General features: G+C 44.0%; 1 long non-coding RNA gene across 1 annotated transcript; it reads left to right on the forward strand.

Annotated features, from left to right (window-relative positions):
* Positions 1–3,002: 3,002 nt before the first annotated feature.
* Positions 3,003–9,661, forward strand: LOC130209483 (uncharacterized). The gene is made up of 4 exons (XR_008834622.1): positions 3,003–3,057; positions 8,996–9,020; positions 9,263–9,425; positions 9,554–9,661. It is a non-coding gene; the product is annotated as an uncharacterized LOC130209483 (long non-coding RNA).
* The last annotated feature ends 1,177 nt before the right edge of the window (positions 9,662–10,838 follow it).

Genomic DNA, 10,838 nt, shown 5'->3' on the forward strand with positions numbered 1-10,838 from the left:
GAACCAATAATGAACCACAACAAGTTGTGTATAAATCATACCCATTGTTTAGGAGAAGTTGAAAAGAATGTGTTTTTTACAAAATTCAAAATGGCGGAAAATCTAAGTGGGCGGAGCTTATGGTCATAATATATATATTTTTTAGAGAAGGTCTAAATGGACATGTATGATGAATTTCAAGGTATGCATTAACTACTCGGTATCGGCCTAAATGCCAAGTTAGCCTGAGTATTGGAATTGATTTCCGTGATTTCAAGCTTAACTGCACAATTTTAGGTGAAAAAGGGGGTCCTAAAGTGTAGCTCAGAGCTAACTGACTGACCCCATGGCATTATCACATGTATCTGTACAACATACAGACAGACAGAGAATGTCATCAGCATGGTTCTTATGTTCCTGGAAGATTGACACTCACAGTCAGTGTTGCCAGGTCCGCGGTTTTCCCGCGGAATTGGGCTACTTTTGAAGTGTTGCCGCGGGTTGAATTTTTTGTCCTTGGTTCGGGTAGACCTATTTTGCATGCAAATTACATGAATATCTTTAAATAAAAATCCATATTTTAAATGAAATAATTTATTTCTATCCAAATCCTACCAAACTGACTCCAGATCAGCACGTACACATGGACATGGGACACGCCCACATACACACACGCACCTAAAGCTCTCGCCGCTCTCAGTCTCCCGCGACCCGCTCGATCCCAACTCTGGTCTGGTAGTTAGTGTAGCTAGCTACACTGGAGAAACATGCCACCCGGTAAGTGGGCTAAATACGGGAAGAAATATACGAAAGAATGGGAAAGTGAAAACGGAATTAAAGAATGGATAGAACGTGTGGCTGGGGATGATACCAAAGCTTTTTGTCGGTACTGCAAAACCGAGATTCGTCGCACACAGTGATCTCCAAAACCACAGCAAAACGGGAAACACATTCGAAATGCTGCTCCGTTCTCCAGTTGTCGAGTGCGTACATTGTTTGAACTATAAGTATATGATAAAAATATAGTGAAGCAACATAAGGTGTTTCAGTTGAAATAAGGTATTGCATTAACTACAGTAAATGCATATGAAGTAAAAACAGTACATTCATGTTGTCCAGGCAGGGAGGAAAAGAGAAAAGGGAAGAGAAAGCCTCAAGACAAAGCAACAGGTTAGTTTGTCCGTCAGTGAATTGGTCTACACCTTCACAGAGCTATATTTTATTTATGATAATATACTGTATCTAATTACACAAGGCCATTTTAGGACCTAGGTGAAATAACTGTTTCGGGAAAACTGCTTTTAATGCTGGCATACTAACCATTTGTTGTTACTTTGTAGATATTACAATACATTTGGAAATGATAGCAATGTTGTTGGACTTTAAAAGCAGTGTATATGGTTTGGCACAGGCATATTTTGAGTTTTGATATTGGGCTTGTTTTTTGGGCTTGTTTTATTGGCCATTGGGCTGGTTTGGGCTGGTTTTGATTGGCCATTGGGCTGGTTTTGTCACACAGACCTGGCAACCCTGCTCACAGTAACCAAACGTCTAGCAAAACCCCTTACAGGAAAGGAAAAGTGATAAAATGCTAAAGCAATCTTCTGCACACCTCCAGCATACAGAACTGCACCAGTTCATAACATCAGAGCATCTTTAGTTCTTTAATGATGAGGCTGTGTGTAAATGAGTGGATACTATTGGTGCTTCTCTGCATAGCTCAGCGCAATGTGTACACTCCTCTCTTCAACACTCACTTGCACTTTTCCCACTCAAGGTTACACACAGGTCTGCTGGTTGGCAGGGGAGTTGCTATCATTCACTGATTATTTGCGTCGGCTGTAGCTCATGAGGAGAGGAGAATGGTTGTCCTGTAACCACAAAGTAGTCTGTTCGATCCCCGCTCTCCCTATAGTTGCATGTTGAAATGTCCATGAGCAACATACTGAACCGCCAGTTGCTATACATAGCGCTAGGCCATCAGTATCTGATTTAATATAAAATATATAAAATGTTGTTTTTGAGCATTGATTAAATAACAATTTTTAAAGGATTTATTCCGCCCAAATAAACTAAGAGAGGGAACAAGGAAAGAAGAGAAAAGAGAAAAATCCCTAATTATTTATATGTTCCTCAGCTGAACTCTATTTGTATTCCATCATTGAATCGCTCCATTTTATTTCCTTCCTAATTAGCTGTCTTTCACTCCCGGAGAGTGTGCTGTCAGCTACCCAGTGTAGCTACTGCAGTGTGTTGACATGCCAGCACTGTGAGAGAGCTGTGGAGAGGGCCAGTCAGTGCTGAAGTGTGTGTAGGTGTGTGTGTAGGTGTGTGTGTAGGTGTGTGTGTTCTTGTTGGTGAGAAACTAAATCAATAGCCATTCATCAGATAGGGATGGTTAAGGGCCTTTCTCTCCAAGGAGGGAAGCGTTAAGGCCTCTTGGACAAATGATCATAGTAAGATTCATGATTATTCACAAGCACACACACGCACACACCAAGACACACAAACACACAGACACACATACGCCCACACACACACAGTATGAGTGTACAGCCATTAGTCTGCCTGTTCAGCTGAACGAGCACACCTGTATGCAGTCCTATTCTTGTATGACTGTTAACAGCGAGCCTCTTGGACAGCGTGATGCTGTGTTTGTGTGTGCTGAAGGGTGTGACATTTAACACTTCTGATAATAAGTCTGGGGAAGCTGCAGGAATATTTTAATACAACACCCACAATCCCCCACAGCCAAAGACAGGAAGTACACTGTAAAATGTAATAGTAAAGTTTACTTTAAAAAATTAGTGAGCTTTACTCATTTCTGCTTACTTTGTTGACAAATACTTTAAGAAACTTAGTAAAGAACACTTTTTGGTGAGTAAAGTTATTAAACTTATTATCTCAAGTAAGCTTTACTTTTAAAAAAAAGGAGTGAGGCGGACTCGGAAGAAACTCGGGTGCACTCGGCAGCACTCGGCTCGAATACGCATGCGCAGTCGACCACTGAAGACGTTCTTTGCCCGAGACGGATTGGCGGCAGCGAGAAGGCAGTGCAGGTGTGCGAGTTACTTTCAGGTAAGTTTCAGCGTCTCAATAACGTTTTGCTGTTCATGTCCTAAGTAAACATCGTCGTATCTTCGCCATATTGTTCATATGTATATTGGTAGTTGAATGTTAACTTTACGAAGCGTTTAATGTAAGCTAGCTAGACCGTCAAAACAAACGAGTCACAACATCGTCGTGGCTGTCTCACTCGTGTGCATTAACGCAGCACGACGGGAGTCACACAACCAGTGGCGGCTGGTGAAATTTTTTTGGGGGGGGGCGCAGTTGGGCGACGTGGTTTAAATATCACTCAACAATGAGAAGAAGAGAGGTTGTGAGTAGAATATTGTAAAAAACAAAGCTTTATTTCAAGAACACAGCGTGCTCAACACTGTCCAACAACAACTATCAACACACTGTAACTTTGGGCATGATAGGTTCAGAGCAGCTTTAAGGAACATTGGGTTGGGTTTCAGAAGTTAAAAAAATAAAAGTTCCCCACCTCACATGAAAGAAAGAGCAGAGTTTGTAACTGATGTGGAGCGGGCATGGAAGAAGTCAGATGGTGGATTTCCCAGCACTTATTTATTCTGCAGAAGACAACAGAACACACACATTTGCCTTCCGATTTGTCTCTGCACTTCCACTTCCCTCAGCAATAAAAAAACATTGTCCATGGAAGACAGGACCACATTAAATCTAAATAATAACAATTCTCATCAAAAACCATGACATGTAACATACAAGGGGAAAACAGAGACCCCTAATGGACAAAATAAATAACTACGGTACATGAGCTAGAAAGCGGCTCAATGAAACCGCCACCAAACGTATATTTTGACAGTCTAAATGACACGACAGCTGGACGGGATCGTATTAACATTCCATTACTGTATGTAACATAAACGGTTAAGTTTTATTGAAGAATATAGCCAAAATAGTTTTTCACTCAACTCACCCTCGGCAATATAAAACCATTGTGACGGAAAGACGGACTCAGGAGCAGGAAGTGCAACAGATGGAAAGCAATTTCCGCAGGAAACAGATTTTTAAAAATAACGCTAAATAAAAATAGCTCATTAAAATAAAATTCACAAACACTCAATAATATCGTTGAACAACAAACAAAAATTCAATACATTGAAAACAAGAAATGACAGAGTGCATTTCTAACTGTTTGACAGAGTAGACCCACTATATGTAAAGAAAAGTAGCCTCCTCTCTTTAAAGTGGTCAAACTTCTCAATAACTCTGGTTAAAGTCAATCATGTCTGTAACCAGCCTGTTTCCATTATTCTGGAGGGAATGTGTCTGTTTTTCAGAACTTCTTCGTTGTGTTTTCGATGCCAGTTCGGTCTGCAAACAGGGTTAGCTTCATGCTGTTAGCGAGTTAGCTCCATGTTCTTAGCTAGATAACTGCGGCAAGATTCGTGCTTTACACTTGTCTGAAGCTCTGTAGATCCCTCACCCGTTGTAGTCCAGAGAGTTTCCGTCCCAGGACTTTGGAAAACAGACAGGGAAACAAAAAACGAATCACCCATGGAGCATTCAGCTAACCAGCTCGGGTTAGCATATAGGCTTGAGGAGAACCTCCGGGTGTACGTCCTCTCGTGGTCAGCGCTTTGCTGCAGAATTTTAAATCCGGCTGTTCGGGTCCCAACTCTTTCAGCCTCTTCTTGTCACTATCTGACCGCCGGTTGCAAGGTGATTGGTGCAGAGCTACCAGAGTTTTCAGTCACGACGCCATACTAACATAAAGCTTCTGCTAGCTATGTTGCTCGCGTACCTCCGTGGAGCTCTGGGCAGCAGGGTTGCCAGGTCTGTGTGACACAACCAGCCCAAAAACCAGCCCAATATCAGAACTCAAAATATGCCCGTGCCAAACCATATACACTGCTTTTAAAGTCCAACAGCATTGCTATCATTGCCAAATGTATTGTAATATCTACAAAGTAACAACATATGTTTAGTTTGCCAGCATTAAAAGCAGTTTTCCCTCAAGTTATTTCACCTAGGTCCTAAAATGGCCTTGTGTAATTAGATACAGTATATTATCATAAATAAAATGTGTGTACGTGCTGATCTGGAGTCAGTTTGGTAGGATTTGGGTATGAATAAATTATTTCATTTAAAATATGGATTTTTATTTAAAGATATTCATGTAATTTACATGCAAAATAGGTCTACCCGAACCAAGGACAAAAAATTCAACCCGCAACACTTCAAAAGTGGCCTGATTCGCAGGAAAACCGGACCTGGCAACACTGCTCTATGGGCTGAGGGAACATACGGGTCTCTGATCTGCGAATAATCCAATCAGCGCACATTTGCGCCCCAAGATTCAGTTTCATCCGCCAATGTGAAGCTGGTCATTGCCAAAACGACTGAAATGTTGTATCGATGCCGTACACACGTTAGACCAGCGCCTCGAAAAGGGAGGGCTTCTCTCCGTGATAATGGCGATATATTATATTTTTCACATTAACTTAAGTGGTTGTTGACAGGGCTTCTGGTCTCCACACACATTTAGCGCGTAACACGGTATATTTACTATTTAAATGATTTGGCATATAATGTTTTTTGACAGAATTTTTTTTTTCTTCTTCTTCTTTTTTTTTCATCGCCAAATTTTAAGAGGGGCGGCGCCCTAGCGCCCCCTATGGACGAACCGCCACTGCACACAACCCCCAGAATCAGAATCAGAATCAGAAACAGGTTTATTGCCAAAGAATGAATGTTTTCACAAACAAACGAGGAATTTTTTTTGGTGGAAGGTGCAACATTTGGACATGACAAACAACAATCAACGCAAGGAGGAGGAGGAGTGGGAGGAAGAGAGAGGAGGAGGAAGGGAAGGAGGGAAGAAGGAGGAGAGAGGAAGGTGGAAGAAGAGGTGGTAGTCCTGGGGTGACAGTCAGTCAGTCCGGGGTCCATGATGAGCCCGACCGCCGTCGGGAAAAAGCTATTGGTGTGGCGGGAGGTCGTGGCCATGATGGACACAGCCTCCTCCCGAGGGAGGGACTCGAACAGGAGTGTCCAGGGTGGGAGGCGTCGGCGACAATCTTTCTGGCCCGCTTCAGTGACCTGGAAGTGAACAGGACCTGGAGGAAGGCAGATTGCAGCCGATAACCCTCTCGGCCGAGCGGATGATGCTCTGCAGCCTCGCTTGTCTTTGGCTGTGGCTGCAGGGTGCCAGGCGGTGATGGAGGAGCAGATGATGGACTCAACGATGGCCGTGTAGAACTGTACCATCATCTTCCCTGGCAGGTTGAATTTCCTCAGCTGCCTCAGGAAGAACATCCTCTGCTGGGCCTTCTTGGAGATGGAGCCGATGTTCAGCTCCCACTTGAGGTCCTGGGAGATGATGGAGCCCAGGAAGCGGTAGGACTCCACAGCGTCGACGGGGGAGTCACACAGGATGAGAGGCGGGTGGGGCTGCATTCCTCCTGAAATCCACAACCATCTCCACTGTCTTCAGAGCGTTGAGCTCCAGGTTGTTCTGGCTGCACTAGGTCACCAGGGGGTCAGTCTCCCACCTGTGGCGGTCTCGTCCCGCCAGAGATGAGTCCAATGAGGGTGGTGTCATCCATGAACTTTAGGAGCTTGACGGACTGGTGACTGGAGGTGCAGCTGTTGGTGTACAGGGAGAACAGCAGAGGAGAGAACACAGCCTTGGGGAACCCGTGCTGGTGGTCCGGGAGCCTGAGGCGTGTTTCCCCAGCCTCACGTGCTGCTTCCTGTCGGTCAGGAAGTCTGTGATCCACCTGCAGGTGGAGTCGGGCACGTGCAGCTGGGAGAGCTTGTCCTGCAACAGGGACGGATGATGGAATTGAAGGCAGAGCTGAAGTCCACAAACAGGATCCTGGCGTGGGTTCCTCGGGAGTCCAGATGCTGGAGGATGTAGTGAAGGGCCATGTTGACTGCATCGTCTGCAGACCTGTTGGCTCTGTAGGCGAACTGCAGGGGTCAGGAGTGGGTCGGTGATGGTCTTGAGGTGTGACAGGACCAAGCGTTCAAAGGACTTCATGACCACAGAGGTCAGGCGACGGGCCTGTAGTCATTGAGTCCTGTGATCTTGGGTTTTTTTGGGACGGGGATGATGGTGGAGGCCTTGAAGCAGGCTGGAACGTGGCATGTCTCCAGGGAGGTGTTGAAGATGACGGTGAACACGGAGACAGCTGGTCCGCACAGTGCTTCAGGGTGGAGGGAGGCGGAGTCCGGGCCGCTGCTTTGCGGGGGTTCTGCTTTTAAACAGCCTGTTGACTGCTCTCTCCAGGATGACGAGGGGCGTCGCTGAGTTGATGGAGGGTGCTCCAGAGGTGTGAGCCCCTGATGGGCTGGGGGAGGGTGGGCTGATGGTCTGTGGCTTGTTGGTGGGGCTGTGGGGGATGGTCTCAGGACTGCTCCATTGTCTTTCAAAGCGGCAGTAGAACTCATTTAGCTCGCTACTGTCACTGAGTTAACCCTTGTGTTGCCTTAGGGTCATTTTGACCCGAATCAATATTACACCCTCCCCCCGCCTCTGGGTCATTTTGACCCGATTCAATGTTTCACCCTCCTGTTACCTTTATATTTACTAACATATTTTACCCTTTGGGTTCAATTTGACGCCAGCAATTAAAACCTCCAGAAAATTATTAGAATTAATATTGTTTTCCAAGTTTAAGTGTGAGGCACTTTATGTTTGTTTGTTGACTACCGAAAGAACACCGACATTAAACATTGAATGGGGTCAAATTAATCCTAAGGCGGGGAGGTGTAGTATTGATTCGGGTCAAAAACCAGGCAAAATAGGGTTAAGAGGAATGCAATTAGCAATGTTAGGTTGAATGAGGAATAATTCAACCACAACCGTATGATGGAGAACTTCTCAACCTGGCGAATGTGGTACAACGTTTTTATTTACTTACCTTTTTCGCACTGTCAATGAATGGTCTATTTTCGATCTTTTTCATATATAAAGCGCACCGACTATAAAGGCGCGCATTAGCGGAAAAAACAGTCAGATAAGTCAGTCGATCAAACTTTATTAAACGCGTTCACAATAATTCTCAACATTATTCAAACGTTAATGAGCGTATTCACAATAACTACCAACCTTATTCAGTTGTATTTTGGGATCCTTTTACACACACTGTAATATTATGGTGAAGCACAGTATTGTAACGGACTGAGGAAATGTTATGTCCGGATGTAAGTGAACGTCTCACGAGCTGGTAGCTGTGAGGCGGGTCTGTGATTGGACAGCGAGTGATGTTGTTGTGTGTGTGTTGTTGTGTTCCGCGGGTTCGGATCGGAGCTATGACCGGAGCAGACGTGAAGCTGGTTTTGAGGTTTCACGGCGGTTTGTTGTCGTTTGGCGTGAGGCTACGCCAACAGTAGCTTGTTCTATGTTCCTTGAATAAACACCCTATAAGCCATCTACGTACCGTAGCGTTCCTGACGCAGGGTCGCTACAGTATGTATTACTCATGACGTTCCTGGCTACGGTAGCCGTAATGCTGCAAAGCGGTGCGGCTTTGTAGTTTACCAAAGTCGTACCCTAAAACATTTTGACTTAGCCGTGAGCGCCTTGTACCACACTAAATCGCTTAGAGGTCAGTAAGCAAAACCAGAATTAATCCATATATACGGCGCTTCGGATTATAAGGCGCACTGTCGTTTTTTGAGAATTAATTTTAAATTTAACCCTATAGTGCAAAAAATACGGTATACATCATTTCTTATTTTGTGATATTTACTGGAAATGACATCCATTATAACCAATAGCAAGTTTGAAACTAAGCTCCCTGCCAACCTCCCTACAGACAATTTATGACTTCAATCTATCTATATCTAGGATAAGCATTTCTAATCATATTTGTCTGTGAAATCTTCCATTAAACTGATGGCTTTTTAGCCATAAAAATGCATTTTGACGAGGAGTTATTTGCAGTTTGACTAATTGCTTTTGTTGTTTCTTTTGTAGGCTTTGAAAAACCTGGCAATGAATTGTAAGTATTGCTTATTTTCTTCTACACACTACTGCATAACACATGGAAGCGTTGCCAGATTGAGTCCATGTCTTCACACAGAGTGTCTCCTGTGATGACCATGAAGGGCCGATGAGGGCAGCTGATGAAATCTGTTCAATCTAGAAGCCACTAGTTTTCTGCCCAGTGTGATGTAGTATGTTGTAATGTGTTTACTGTAGGTCTAATATGACTACATCTTCATTTATTTCTCTTTCCGTTAGATTCTGGCTGAGTTCTGTCGCTTATCAAGCAAAAATCTGAGTTGCAATCAGAGTTCTTCAAAGATCTCGACATATATACTCCTCGCTTCCTGGAGAAGTTCAAAACCCAGAGGGGGAAAGTGTCGGACAGAAACTTGAATATCTGCAACAAGTCACACCTGGGGTAAGTTTATCAAGCAGTCATTTTTCTTTATGTGGTTAATAAAGTAGTGTCACAGCATTGCATGCAGAGCTGGCAAATGATTGTCCTTTAACACTTGTGAATTGTGTGTGTTTAAAATATTTTTTTAGAGTACAGATGTGACTGGGAGGTGAACAGCAGTCCTCTGTGGCTCTCCCATCATCCTTGGAGATGACAACGCAGACTTCTTCAAGAATTTGTAAGTAGACTTTAGTCAAAATTATTTAATTCCACACTACAGGATGCCCAATCTATCTCATGTGTTCTGCCTGTTCATCTTTTGGTATTGGCTACTTCTCTTCCAATCAGTGCTTCTATACCTTTTGATTCACTTATCCCTGATTGGGGCCCTTTTAGTGGGATCTCCCGTCTTTCCAGTCGGGTCCAGTTGCAGCTCTCTAGTCGCCCCATTCAAAACCCAAAGGCCTTCAAAAGAAAAAATTACAAATCATATCACACCTAAATGGGCATCTGTACACCTTCACATGTCTGCATGATGGTAGAGGGGTTCTACTAATATCTCCTGTTACCAAAAAAGGGTTTTCACTGGTAACATTATCGCTATTTCTTTGTTGCTTTTGGGCAATATGCTCGCTCTACTGCCACAGGAAGTTCAGGAGCAGCCAATATGATGCAGGTGTGACCGCTGAAGATGGTAGGTACCTGTTCAGCCTCCTGTGGTAGGAGCACATTTCCCAGAAGCAGCAGTGACAAAGAAATGTGGATGTTTACCACGAATATGGTTGGTTGCCCACGTATTAAACGTTGGTCTTTCTTTATTGAATGTGTGAGTTTAGGATGGCGTGAAGCTTCGACTTGACCCTATGGAAACACAGCAGATGCCACCAAAGGGTCCTGATCGGGGCGTGTTGTGATGCAACTGCATCGACCTGTTCTCAGGCCCTTCTACATTCTGTTGTTTACATTTGCTCTATTATTGTTGTTCCATTCAAATATCCCTATTTGTAAATATGATAATTCATATTCTTTATTATTAGCTTTTGCAATCATTCAGTGGATCACATGATCAATGAATTAATCATCGCACTCACTCCTGAGCATCTTTCACTTGATTATCTAATAATATCAGAATCCAGGTAACCATTGTGTGTTCTACCATAGAAATGCAACGTGAAATTTGACATGTAATTGTGTTTTTTATGCTGCTCTTGTTATTAGGACTCTGATGACCTGGACGTGTCCCACACCTCCATTGGGACCCCGACGGTGCTGAAGACATCGTGGCCTCCTCACTCGCTGAACCTGGAGTCTACAACTACTGCCATCGTTTTGGGAGGAACAGTCGTGATAATCTTCCCCGTGCCGTGTGGCTACTCTTCGGACTTATTTACCCCTGAATTTGGAGTATCCTCAACGAGTGAGGAACACCTTCTG

This window comes from Pseudoliparis swirei, chromosome 19, assembly GCF_029220125.1.
Source record: "Pseudoliparis swirei isolate HS2019 ecotype Mariana Trench chromosome 19, NWPU_hadal_v1, whole genome shotgun sequence".
Taxonomy (NCBI): Eukaryota; Metazoa; Chordata; class Actinopteri; order Perciformes; family Liparidae; genus Pseudoliparis; species Pseudoliparis swirei.